The sequence below is a fragment of the Amphiura filiformis genome, chromosome 11, assembly GCF_039555335.1.
Source record: "Amphiura filiformis chromosome 11, Afil_fr2py, whole genome shotgun sequence".
In the NCBI taxonomy this organism is placed as follows: Eukaryota; Metazoa; Echinodermata; class Ophiuroidea; order Amphilepidida; family Amphiuridae; genus Amphiura; species Amphiura filiformis.
Genome location: NC_092638.1, coordinates 2,978,147 through 2,991,484, shown reverse-complemented (window position 1 = coordinate 2,991,484; position 13,338 = coordinate 2,978,147). Strand labels below are relative to the sequence as shown.

At 32.2% G+C, this 13,338-nt stretch overlaps 1 protein-coding gene across 2 annotated transcripts in view; it reads right to left on the bottom strand.

Moving 5' to 3' along the window:
- The window catches only part of LOC140164222 (uncharacterized), a 150,933-nt gene that overhangs the window by 100,798 nt on the left and 36,797 nt on the right, over nt 1-13,338 (bottom strand). The gene's annotated exons all lie outside the window — the stretch shown is intronic.

Below are 13,338 nucleotides of genomic sequence, written 5' to 3'. Positions count from 1 at the left end.
TATAAAAAACCGACAAAATATAGTCATAAATGCAATTTCGTATCTATGACGCTTAAAATGTTTTATACAGCCCGGAATTAAAATAAATCCCAACAAATGTATTAGAAATAACTGTCAGCTTTTATAAACCTCAAATTTAAGCTTCTGAATTAGAGGGTCAGGATCAGGGTTAAGGCGATATAATACCCCGATTTTCATCAGTACCCCTCTTCTTTTTTTTCTTGCAAATTTATTAAGTACATATATATGTTTATCACCTCATGTCCTTAACTTATAAAATATATCTACATATAAAGTGACTTTCAACCATTTTAGTAAGTCATTTTAACCCTATATATTTTTTGTTTACTGTAACCTAGTAACTCAGATCTGTGTTTCATAACAAACCATAATTTATTCTTTTCAAAATGTTCAAGTAGGGTACATGAATAGAATACATTAAATCCTTTGTTATACTCTCTATAGAAAATCTATAGTGGTGCATGCAAAATACCTACCATGATATAACACTGAATAAATTAAATAAACACTTATACAATGGATGCATAGTCATTAGTTGTTAGGAGAAGAAAAGGCTATTAGGTCACCGTATGTCAGGTTATAGGTCAATTGGTTCAGGTCAAATTTAAGCATCAATTTTGAAAACACATGTGAGAGTCTGTGATATCATATGAGGCATAATTTTGATATTCTGTCTTTAACTGGATATATATCGAGAAGTGCATGGTGGATATACTAATATACCTTGGGATGTAAATGGTGAGTACAATTTAGAATGCCTAGTTGAGACGGATTTCACAAATAAATATAAAATAGTTACCAAAATCACAAAAGGTAAGCTTACGGAAAACTACCCAATATGGTTGTATAGGTGACAAGAAATACCATTTTTTCATCATTGCTGTAGTATGGTTGTTGTAACCTGTTACCTATGGCTTAATTAAGTTTCAGTGCAATAATGTCGCAAGTTAAAAATACAAAATATAGCTCAACATTGAAAATAGAAGCATTTTAACCAGTTCCTTTTTTGATAGTTGTGGAGCACCAAGTTCATGAAGTCATAAAAGAAATCAGGAACCACTTATTCCCATTTTACATATCAACTTTATTTCCCTAATGTGTTAGCAACACATATCCAAAATTTTAACGAAATCCGTTGATAGTAAGCTTTCCAAAATGAAGTGAATTTAAATCATCAGTGATGTACCTCCTTTTGGCTTCTATCTGTAAAAGCATGTAAGGTACATTGATACCGATACCACCAATAAAACGAGAAGATTTGCCCCTTCATTTTGCATACCACTTTGTCCAATTTTTTTTTGTAATTTCTTCACAAAATGCAAAAAAATGCAAAAAAAAATCAATGGGTGTAGTACCCCTTAAAGAAGTAAACTTTACTAATGTTAGCGTAACAGATTAATGCTACGCTTCAGGATATAGTGGTATACAAAATAAGGATTAGAGTCAAGATTCTGTTGCACGGTGATTAGTATGTTTAACTGTAATTCATAAATACTTAAAACCAGCCTTTAACTCTCTCCACGCGGGTGTCGACTGCAGAAGAAAAGTTGCAATGTTTTTAATTTCAAAATTTTCAGAATTTATTGTACATTTTCATGACCTTAAGATAATATTTCAAAGTGTTTGACTACTTTCTATGTTGAAGCTTATGGCTAGCATGCAGAGCATTAAAGGTTACTTAAAACCAGCCTTTAAAGGTTATTCTTTTCTACTTACAGTTCTTAATAGGTCATTTGCCTACCTTAAGCTCCTTTAACAAATCCCTACAACTTAAGAGAAGAAAGTGTTACAATGTTACTCCTCCGCTGCAACAACATCAAAACAAGCCGAGAAAGCTTTTATTACCATTGGGATATATAACTATACACGCATTTTGAACTGAGTTTTTATAACAAAATGAGTAATTCATAAAAACTCCGCAATTTCGACAGGTTTATTAAATAGTCTGGGCATTTCAGGATATAGTACTTGATAGACATCACGAATGTTCTGAAAGGTATGTGATTTGCTTTTCCTCTATTTACCACGTTTACCCTCAGCGTGCTTTAAGTGGTATGCAAAATAAATTGAAACAAAAACATTTAATATGTTGTTATTAAATTTTAAAATGAAATGTAAACAAATGAATATACGGACATACATACCAGTATACAGTAGTTGTTGAGGTAGCCCTAGAAATGAGGGAAATGACAGAAGTGATTTTTGTAATGATTGTGATATCAACAGCATCCTATTGCATATACCATGTATACTAAGTTCCGTTTCAAATTCCATCATGCTCTTCAAGACTTATACTGACTTACAGGTGCAAGAAGATGCGTAACGAAAACAGGTGTATTTTTAAAACGATCCTTTATCTATAGTCTTAATATAATTCTTTATAAGTATATTTTTTACAGCAGGTGCCAACTTCGCAAATTAATAAGCTGTTTGAATTTGACCCTATTAGGTAAATTATTATTGCGTGTCTTATGAAATATATTTCAAATATTTACGAAAATACTGTTACCCCATAGTTCAATGACATAATTGATTTTTAATTTTACATTTCATTTGAAAGGGTATTTGTTTTTCGTGATTCAAAGCAGTCCCCCACTTCTTCCAAAAAAGTTGGGATTTTACGGCATCAAAACATAATGTTTGTGTGCATACATATGAAAATTTTTTGTATATTCTCTCTGTCGACGAACAGAAATTACAACACATTAGTCTATGGGTTACTGTAATAAACATGAGTAAAAGAACTCGCAACTGAACGACTAAAAGGAGTTCTTTAATAAAGGGAAATGTTTTGACTGACTTACTAAAGTGATTTTCGGGTGAAAATTGACATATAGCCTAGTTTATTCTGGAACAAATAGTGAATCTGAAGGCGAAATGAAGACAGAGCGACGACAGGCTGTACTTCATTCGTGTACAAAAATATATGTATGGTATTTTTTTATTGTGTGTTTTATATTGTATTCTTCTGAAGTCTTTGTTTAAATATTATACCTGGAAATTCACATCATTTTACAGAGAATAATATTGTTTGAAACAGTTGACAAATTAACTACGCTATACAGCCTGGGCTGTAAACCCTCACAATCGAAATTTCTTTTCAAAGTAATACATATGAAAGATGCAACGGCATAACATGATTGAACACTCTCTTTCCAATCAATTATGTCAACAACAGGTGGTAAAAATCTGAAAAGATATAAAGATGTTTACAGGGGTTGGTCTGGAAGTTTCCGACAACGCCTAAGAAAACAGATTAATGTGTAAAACTAATACATTGTACTATTTTACTTTTACATCGATCCATATGCGGAAAACATAAAACAATTAAAGCTGAAAACCAAATTGTCACAGTAAAATGCGATTGTATACTAGTATATCTTTCACATCTTGTACTTTATATGGAGTTAAAATGTCAAGATAAAAAGCGTCTTTAAAACGATGACAACGTACTCTTACTTGTACACGATTGGTTCCCTTTCTCCACAAAATGGACCATTTTATATTAAAAGGTTAATGTTTGATACTATATAATTATGTCCATGTAAAACGGAGTTCAATATTGTCAGGTGAAATTTAGCGATTTAAAATACGATAGATTATAGAGTTGTACAGCTATTTGTAATGATGTAAATAACATGTAAATAACAAAATCACTGCAGCTAAATGGAGTTCAAATTGGTATTTACTTGTAATTTTAGGTGTTCAATTTACTTTCGGTGAAAGAGATTATCGTGATATGCTTATACTGGTCTGATAAATTCTGAATGGAATTAGATGTTAAATGGAGTTGAACTATAAAAGGCGATCAACATATTATTTTCGTCATTATTCTTAAGAAATTAACGCAAGCTGATACTTAGCTTTCTCAATATTCTGTACAGTGGGTTTCTTTGTTTATCCAAAGGAAGTGATTACAATCTTAAGAAAATGTTTCATGCTTAAATACAAATAAATTCGACTCGTAGATGTGGATTATGATAAAACGAATTTTCATTTCCACTACGTGTCACATTAAATTGACTGAACTCAAGCGAGCTGATACTTATTAGAATTATAGTTATCAGCATTATAACATGATTAGTACAGTAGCAAAGCGTGATGTTATGCAAATAGTATTATTGTGTTGTGTTTAATAGTTTTATTAGGGGTAGGGATAGCGACGCTTTTACATATATTTTTTGTGGGACCTGTCGAATGGCATTTTGAATGCGAAGAATGTCCTTCTGATATCAAATATTTTTGATACTTTTTATATTCGCGATATAATACACATTTTATGGCAAATGAGTAAAAAATGATATTTTTTAAAATTTAACAGTCTTCGAAGTGAATTGTCTAAATCGAATGATAGGTATTTAAAGTGTATGTTGCTGGGATGAATGATCGTCCATCATATGAAAATTTTGACCTTTCGTGTTGAAGATATACATTTTTTCTCAAAAATACAAAAAAATCAATACTGGAATAGCGTATATCATAAACTTCTTTGCGATTTACAGAAAGACGTGCATTTCATTAAACTTGCGCATTAGGCGACGAAAAAAGAAAACCCTGTTCTACGGGTCCGACCGACCCAGATTTTGAACAAATTGGAAAAAAAATCATGTACAAATGAATGCCGACCCAAATTTCGGAAATTTCAGGAACAATTTTTTTTATATTTTCTCAAATTGCAAATTATTTACAGATTTTGGTTATTTTTTGGGTCATTTAAAAAATAAAAAAAAGAAGAAGAAGAAGAAGAAAGAAAAAACAGATATACCGACCGACCCTACTTGAAAGGTTCGTCCACCCGTAGAACAGGTTTCTTTTTTTCGTCGCCTTATACTAGATACATGTGCAAATTGAAATGACCACTGAATGCACTTTGCTGGAATGAGCTGTCCTTCTGTAATAATCGATAATCACGCCTTGAAACATAATCATTTTCCACTTTATCGTAATTATTACAAACCCTTATAATTATTGCGCTTTTTAAGGATGCTATTTGTTTCTGTAATTAATGAATCTAAGAAACTGGTTGAAAATGCATTTACGAATGGACCATCGATGATCAAAATGTTGTTATAAATTACTCATTGTCGCTGATCGACTCTCGCACTGCTGTGTGGAACAGAACACTGGCGAAAAGCAATTTTGAATGGCGCTGACTTTACTTTTTCCTCCAAGGCTAATGGAGGTTGATGTTAGGTTTCCCGTCACATATTTATGTTGAGTGATGAGGCGACTCTTTCATTATTCATTATTTGGCTGTATTTCATTAATACATATATTGTTGATGTAAGATCATGTCAACACTTGATATGTGATACAGAGTCTACTATATCAACTAATAAGATAACAGACCTATTCTCGATTGTGAGCCAAGCTTTCCCTTTTAAAGGGAATGTTGTTTTCATGTAATACCCATTGTAGTTTGTACATAGGGATTATCTTTTCCAGAGATGACCACTTTTAAGATTTATTATTCATTTGGATCTTAAAATAGCTTATTTTTCCTCTTCATTGCTTTATAAAATGCAAAAAGTGAACATCCGCCCTATTTAGGGCCTTCCATATAAAGGACAAGCGGTTTTAGAGTTTGAACTCTGTGATCATAAGCGTATAGTTTTGATTGAGAGATTGCACTCTATAAATGGAATCACTCCAGAAAGATGGCATCTTACAATGTGCATCATTTGTGGTGTGATCAAGCAAAATCAGCCTGAAGTGGGACATATTCAAATTTCAGGTTTTTTTTATAGGATTGTAAACAACATTTGCAAAGCTACATTTTGCAGAAAAAACCATCGAATTTGAACAAGCAGTTCAAACAAAAGATATGAGCAGTTAAAGAGTTTCCAAAACAATAGGAAACAAAAGGAAGTGCTTCTTTTGTTTAGCTATGTCTCAAAAACAATATTTCCGACTTCCGATTGATCACTTATCCTTTTGAAATTAGAAAATGCGAACGAATTAATATAATTCTTGAATTAAAAGGGCATTTCGTGATCCACAGCTTCATCCCCCCACGTGTCTCAAAAAAAGTTGAGATTTTTATATCACTGGAAACCTCTGGCTACATAATGTTTATGTACAAAATATTTCTTGCAGATTAATTCGTTTAGCAAAGATATTGTGAAATTTGAATTTCGTTCTGGTGCACCAGAACGAAATTACCACGCATTGTCTATGGAGCAGTGTAATACACATAATCATGCATAACTCGCGAACGCAAAATCGGAATCAACTGAAATTTTGGGAATAGGTTTTTTCGTGGATATCTAATGAAAATGACATAAATAGAGGATGCTAGGATCACGAAATACTCCTTTAACATGCACCCATTATGCACTGTTACATAGAATGATTGATTTAGGAAGAACAAAACTTTTTGAATTATAGCTAAGAAATAGCAGTGTAGCGATTGGAAAATATAATCTTAACAATAATTCCATACGGAAACATATAAGGAAATATTAACGTGACCAGTAGCTTCCTTGACTAATTTTCTATAAAACCAATGTATTACTTTGCAGAAATAAACTGTACTTATTAGCAAAATAACCAAAAACTGTAAAAATATGACCTGAAGGCTGCGACACGCCTTAAGAGGGATGCATTAATCGAGTTCTGTATTCATACTTGTGCTTCTCTAACGTCTTCGGCATCGTCAGCCATCATCAAGCTGATCATCAAGCTAATTGAATCCTAACTGAACATTCAGAAGGACAGAAGTTATATCCTCTTAGATTAATAAAGTATTTTCCCACTTCACATGTCAAAATTCTTATATGTTAGCGAAAAGTTAAGTAAGAAAAATGATAGGATTAGAAATCTGTTGAAGCTATTGCTTGGACCTGATATAATTCTTTCTGTTGCAATTAACCAATTGCAAACAATATTAAACATTAAAGTTAAGTACCACGTGTCCATTCCAGGTTGTAAGTGTAAGATAGCACGTGACAAATTAACTTAAGTATAGAGCAATGCACAGAGTTAACTAAGGACATCGATGTGTTGCTGTTTTGGTTGTCAAAAATGGGTCAGAATAATTTACAGATGTATACTACATTCTTAGATGAGCCAGTCAGATTGTGATGCCAATGTGTAGCAATTAATCATTATCAATTAAACAATTTCTTACAATCACTTTGTCCAGGGGTACACCACATTTCGCCATAATACATTCTAGAAACGCTTGCTGTTAGAATAAGAAAAATTTTAATGCTAATTTATTGCACATTCTAGGGAAGCGTGGTTACCTTTTAAAATAACCGAGTGAGAGGGTTTTCAAGAAAATATTTTTTTTTTTTTTACTGAAGCATCCTCTGTATAAAAGAAAATATGAATATTAACTGCACATCATATATAACGATTCGTGATACACAATTGTGGCACATTTGATGTCGTTTAAGAAGCAGAGAATTTTATTTCAATTTTATATACGCCAAAATATTTTTTTAATTGAGCAAGAATAAGGATAGAAAAAACGTTGCAAAAGATTACTGTTTCGTTTTTATTGTAATCTAATCTTTTATTTCCTGAAAAAACATTTGGGGTCTAAAATGGATTTTTATGTAATTGATAAAAACATCGAACGTGTATACAAGAAAATGGTAGGTTTTCCTCTATAGTATTTTACTGACCATGGAAATCTACTGAGACACAAGCACGTGTCAAAATCGATATAATGTATTGTCCATACAGACGCCCAGTTATCATGTTTATTATTGGATTTTTTTTGTATAAAACACGCAGTTAACAATAATTGAGCGCTAATAATACACATAAATGTTTTTAGGCAAATAAAATTCCAAAATATGGTACGTTTTCTGCCTTTGCTTGTCACGTGGTAGGCCTATGTTGAAGTTGCGATTATATCTTTAAATAAGTTTCAAATGAATTCCAAGAAGACAAGTGGCCGAGTGGTCTAAGTCGCTGGGTCCATAGTGTATCCAAAGCAGTCCGCCGCTGTGAGTTCGAACCCCGCCTCCGCCAAACTTTAATGAAGTAAAATTAAAATTAATTTTACTTTAAAAAAATTTCATATCTGGGAAATGTGACTGGCAGAATGTATGTATGGCGTGGAGTGGTGTGGTCCAGGGGAGTCTACTGAGAGGCAGCATATTAGCTATCTAATTTCAAAACATCAATGGATGTTCAATTATTAAACTAATTGCCCGCCAGTACTCTAAACATGTTCTGGAAACAAATAAATATTGCCATGAGAGGTTATGGTTAAAACTATGGGCCAGCGGTGAGATCAATAGTAATATACTATGGTCAGCTCGTAATAGGCGAGAATTATTGGGTTTTTGTTACTGCGCTCAAGTTGTTAAAAGTGCGCGTTTTTACGCCATTCTATATCAATGTTACGAGTCCATCCTATTACGAGCTAATATTTCGTACTGTATTGATCTCAACTCGGGCCCATATAGTTTTAACCAGAACCTCAAATAAAGGCAAAGCATTACAGTACTGGAGTACGCGTACATGCATTATACACACTCTGATTGGTTCTATCAATATACGAATTTGACGATAGTTTTGCTGCAACGATATTTTTTGCACACAAACTGACAAACGCTATTAAACCTGAATAATCATACCAGCAATGTCAATACATATACCACAAGATTTATCAATTTATATACGTCCCCGTTAGGTCGCATTAATCTGCATGTGTGCAAAAGTCTCTTTGATGTCTCTTTTAAAACATTTACGAATTTGGCTCAAGTTGTTAAGGGAAGGGGTATGAACGTTTGGACAGTATTTATTGTGGGACATTAGAGCACATCAGACATATCGAATTGCATTCTGAATACGAAGAATGTCCTTCTGATATCAAATAATTTTGATTTTTGAAATTCGCAATGTAATAGGCTCGTAGGTTAATAAATGCGTAACATTTTATGGCAAATCATTAAAAATTGATATTTTTGATATTTAACAGTACTTGAAGTAAACTTTATAAATCTGATGATTTATACTTAAAGTGTATGTATGTGGAATGAAAAGCCGACGATCAATTGAAAATTTTGACCTTTCGTATTGAAGATATGGATTTTTTCCCAAAACACCAAAAAAATAGGTCTTTATGGGAAAAAATCCATATCTTCAATATAAAAGGTCAAAATTTTCAATTGATCGTCGGCTTTTCCTCCCAGCTACATACACTTTAAGAATATATCATTAGATTTATAAAATTTATTTCGAGGACTGTTATATATCAAAAATTTGAAAAATATCAAATTTTAATAATTTGTCATAAAATTTGTATTATATCGTGAATTTCAAAATTGAAAATTATTTGATATCAGAAAGACATGTTTCGTATTCAGAATGCAATTCGATACGTCTGACGTGCTCTCATGTCCCAAAAAAAATACTGTCGAAACGCCATAAACGCTCAATCTAGATCACTTAACAATACACACATATTCATAATAAAAACAATAAAGACATAAATTATAGGAACAACCACAAGACCACAATTAAACCTAAGAAAGGTTACATGTACTTTGGAATATTCATCTTACAATTAATTTTACTCACAGGATCTAGGTCAAGGTTATGTATGCTGCGGTTAAAATGAGTCAAACTCAAAAATACAAAATATTGTCCTTATTTTTACCAGATTTTTCCTTCTATCTTTGCTCATATTTGTAGCAAATAGATTTAGCATAGTTGAAAAATGCCCTGTTGTTACTTCCCGGGGGTTACTTGTACTTTGGAATATTCATCTTACAATTAATTTTACTACCAGGATCGACGAATAATATCTAGGTCAAGGTCATGTCTGCTGCGGTTAAAATGAGTCAAACTCTAAAATACAAAATATTGTTCTTATATCTACACGATCTTTCCTTCTTGTCTTTTAATGTTACATTTTCTTGCATAAAAACCTCAATTTGAGACTTCTGACAGGAAGTATTGTTACGATTTATTTTGTCGATAAGCCTTTCGCTTAAGCCATACATGGCAATGTATTTTGTCATAGCCTGAGTTCCGAACAATAACCTCAAATTTAACCTTTATAATTCAGGCTTATTCAGATTTGATGACTATTCAAATTTGATTTGTATTCAAATTTTCAAAATAATCAAATTTGATATATATGAATAATTATTCAAATGTTCTGACATTTTTCTATTTTTTTGAATACTCAAATTTTATAAACCCCAAATCACAGATCCTAAAAAGAATGTAGTCAAATCGTCTACATCCACTGGTCACCCAAGGTCTGCTAGTCCTAAGGTTCGCGAATCCTGAGGGTCGCTAGTCCAAAAAGTCTCTAACACCCTAGCATAAACCTGATCTTAACACTAAACCGAACCTGAACCCAAACCCTAACGCTAACTCTAAACCTAGCCTAACTTTCGAAATAGTGAACCTTTTTGTTTTTATTATTTATGGCACTATCGAACATTAGGATAGACAAGATATCGCACAATTCCCAGAATCCTTTGCAGCATGATACATCACCTCAGTTCGTCAAATGATACTTCTATTTCTTTGTACATGTTCTATTTGCTTTGAAATTTAGAATATAATACACTGGCTAAACATGGGTCGAATTTGCAAGCTTTGAATGTGTTCTGTTCGTTGAGGTACCGTTGGTCACTATCAACCCATGTTGCACTAGATAGCAAATCAGTACAGGAAATTGAAATAGAAGAAATGCATTTCGGGAAGTGTACGAAATCTTCTCTACCTTAAGAAAGGCGGTCAATGAGTCTCTGTTAACGTTTTATATGTATTAAAAGATACTTTATTGAATAAATTAAGCGCTTTGTATCAAGTTGGGTAATCCGAAGATGTGTAGAAATCTACCTATTCAGACTATTTCCTTTATAAATTACCATGTCAGTACTCTTATTAATATAGATATTAAAGTTAAGAAGTTAAAAGCACTGCATTTGATCACGTTGACAGAAGGTTTCAATCAAACTACACTATAATACATATCATGCTTTGCCATGTGTATTGAGAAATATATAGTATTTCTTTAAACAAATTATCGGACACTGAACCCAAGCGCTAACCACCAAATTAAGGATGAATATAACATAATCCGTGCACATCATACCTTGATTTTCGTTGAGGTAATATGGACCCTGGCCAAGGAGGCTACATTTGAGAGGAAAAACATAAACTTACAACTAACTGAATAATACCAATTTAATATTTATAAAATAAATTAATATTAAGAGCTTACAACTCAACTAATTGTAAGCTTAGTTGTAAGGTAGTTTGAAGCTCTTAAGCAACCTGTTAATCCAATTCACCTTTGAGCACTGCAGTATTGTTGTATATCACTAATTATCCACACGTTGATGGGATAGATTCGGTATGAGATGGAATAATGAAACACTGTCTTCTAAATCATTATCTGTAACTCATTAGGTTTTTTCCCATCTCTCTCTATCTAAAAAAGTAATTATCTAATGGTGCTCTGCATTGAGTACTTTCCCCATTCATTTGTATTGAAATGTGACAACGCATGTCATGTGCATATGTTGGTAATCAGACTAAGACTAACTAACATTATTAAATTATTAGAGTTTAACAATGGGTTATCTGTATTAATCAAATTTGTATACAAATATATCATATTGTATGGATTTATAAGCTTGCGTCATTCAACATGCGTCCGCCCGAGCGACGCTGAATATAATATCTAATTATTTCTGAACATCATAAGGCCGTGTAAAATTAATATTTTGGTTCTCGTCCCTCCCTCCTCAATTTCTGGGATTTGTCAGATTTTTTTTATATTTTTTTTTAATATTTTTCTATTTTTTAGACTTTGGAATGATTTATGAAATCTTCATACATATAAATAAGTTTATTAGAGAACAAGCATCACTTCCAAGTCTTTTGTGGTACTCTAGGGGTTTATCCTCAGAATCTCACATTTGAAAAAAAAAAAAGGGTCTCATCGTTTCCTCGAGCACTGTTGGAGAAGACCGAAAACTACTAACAATGCTAATTTTACATTGAAAAAACAAAAACAAACAAAAAACACCTCCCTCCCTCATCAATTCATGAAAATCCTCTGGACGAGAACCAAAACATTAATTTTATACGGCCTAAGCCTTATACATGCGATGACGCGTTCTGTACTTGATCTAGAATTTCCACTGCAAAACTGGATTGCAAAAGTTGTATGAATATTCCAATCTATGAAATTTCCAGTGCAGAATAAAACTCTATTATAAAATGTTGTATATGAATACTACTAATTACATCTGACGCCACGTGTTATATTTTGTGAACCCTACATAAATGTAGGCCAATGCTAATCGTATCAGACTATTTCTAGACAATTTCATAAATGAAAACCAATTACTCAACAAAACAATAATAATCACAAAATATAACTGACGTTTTCATTTTATTCTACTCCGAATGAAACTTTAGACCGCTTTTAATTTGAAAATAACTATTGTATATAAAATACTGAAATGCATCAAATGTCTGAGGAATATATTTTTTACCAAATAGTCATCACAGTAAAGCAACAAGACCGCAGCATAAACGGGAGCTGCCCACACTGTTCAAATCATATAAGAAGCATGCACAAACCAGGGAAATTTGTGTTTTTTCTATTCAATTTGTGATGAGGTTATCCCACATGAAACAGACGACTTAAGGGATCTAGAATGAGCGTTTATGGCGACAGTATTTTTTGTGGGACATGAGAGCACCTCAGACTTATCGAATTGCATTCTGAATACGAAGCATGTCTTTCTGATATCAAATAATTTTCATTTTTGAAATTCACGATATAATACAAATTTTATGACAAATTATTAAAATTTGATATTTTTCAAATTTTTGATATAGAACAGTCCTCGAAGTAAATTTTATAAATCTAATGATATATTCTTAGAGTATGTAGCTGGGAGGAAAAGCCGACGATCAATTGAAAATTTTGACCTTTTATATTGAAGATATGGATTTTTTTTTTTTTTTTTCCTAATTTTTTTTTGGTGTTTTGGAAAAAAATCCATATCTTCAATACGAAAGGTTAAAATTTTCAATTGATCGTCGGCTTTTCATCCCACCTACGTACACCTTAAGTATAAATCATCAGATTTATAAAATTTACTTCGAGTACTGTTAAATATCAAAAATATCAATTTTTAATCATTTGCCATAAAATGGGTATTACATTGCGAATTTCAAAAAATCAAAATTATTTGATATCAGAAGGACATTCTTCGTATTCAGAACGTTCATACCCCTTCCCTTAAGAAGTTGCAATAACTGGATAGGAAATCAAGTTATAAGTGAGTTATAATACGTGCTTTGAAATAAGTACTTCAC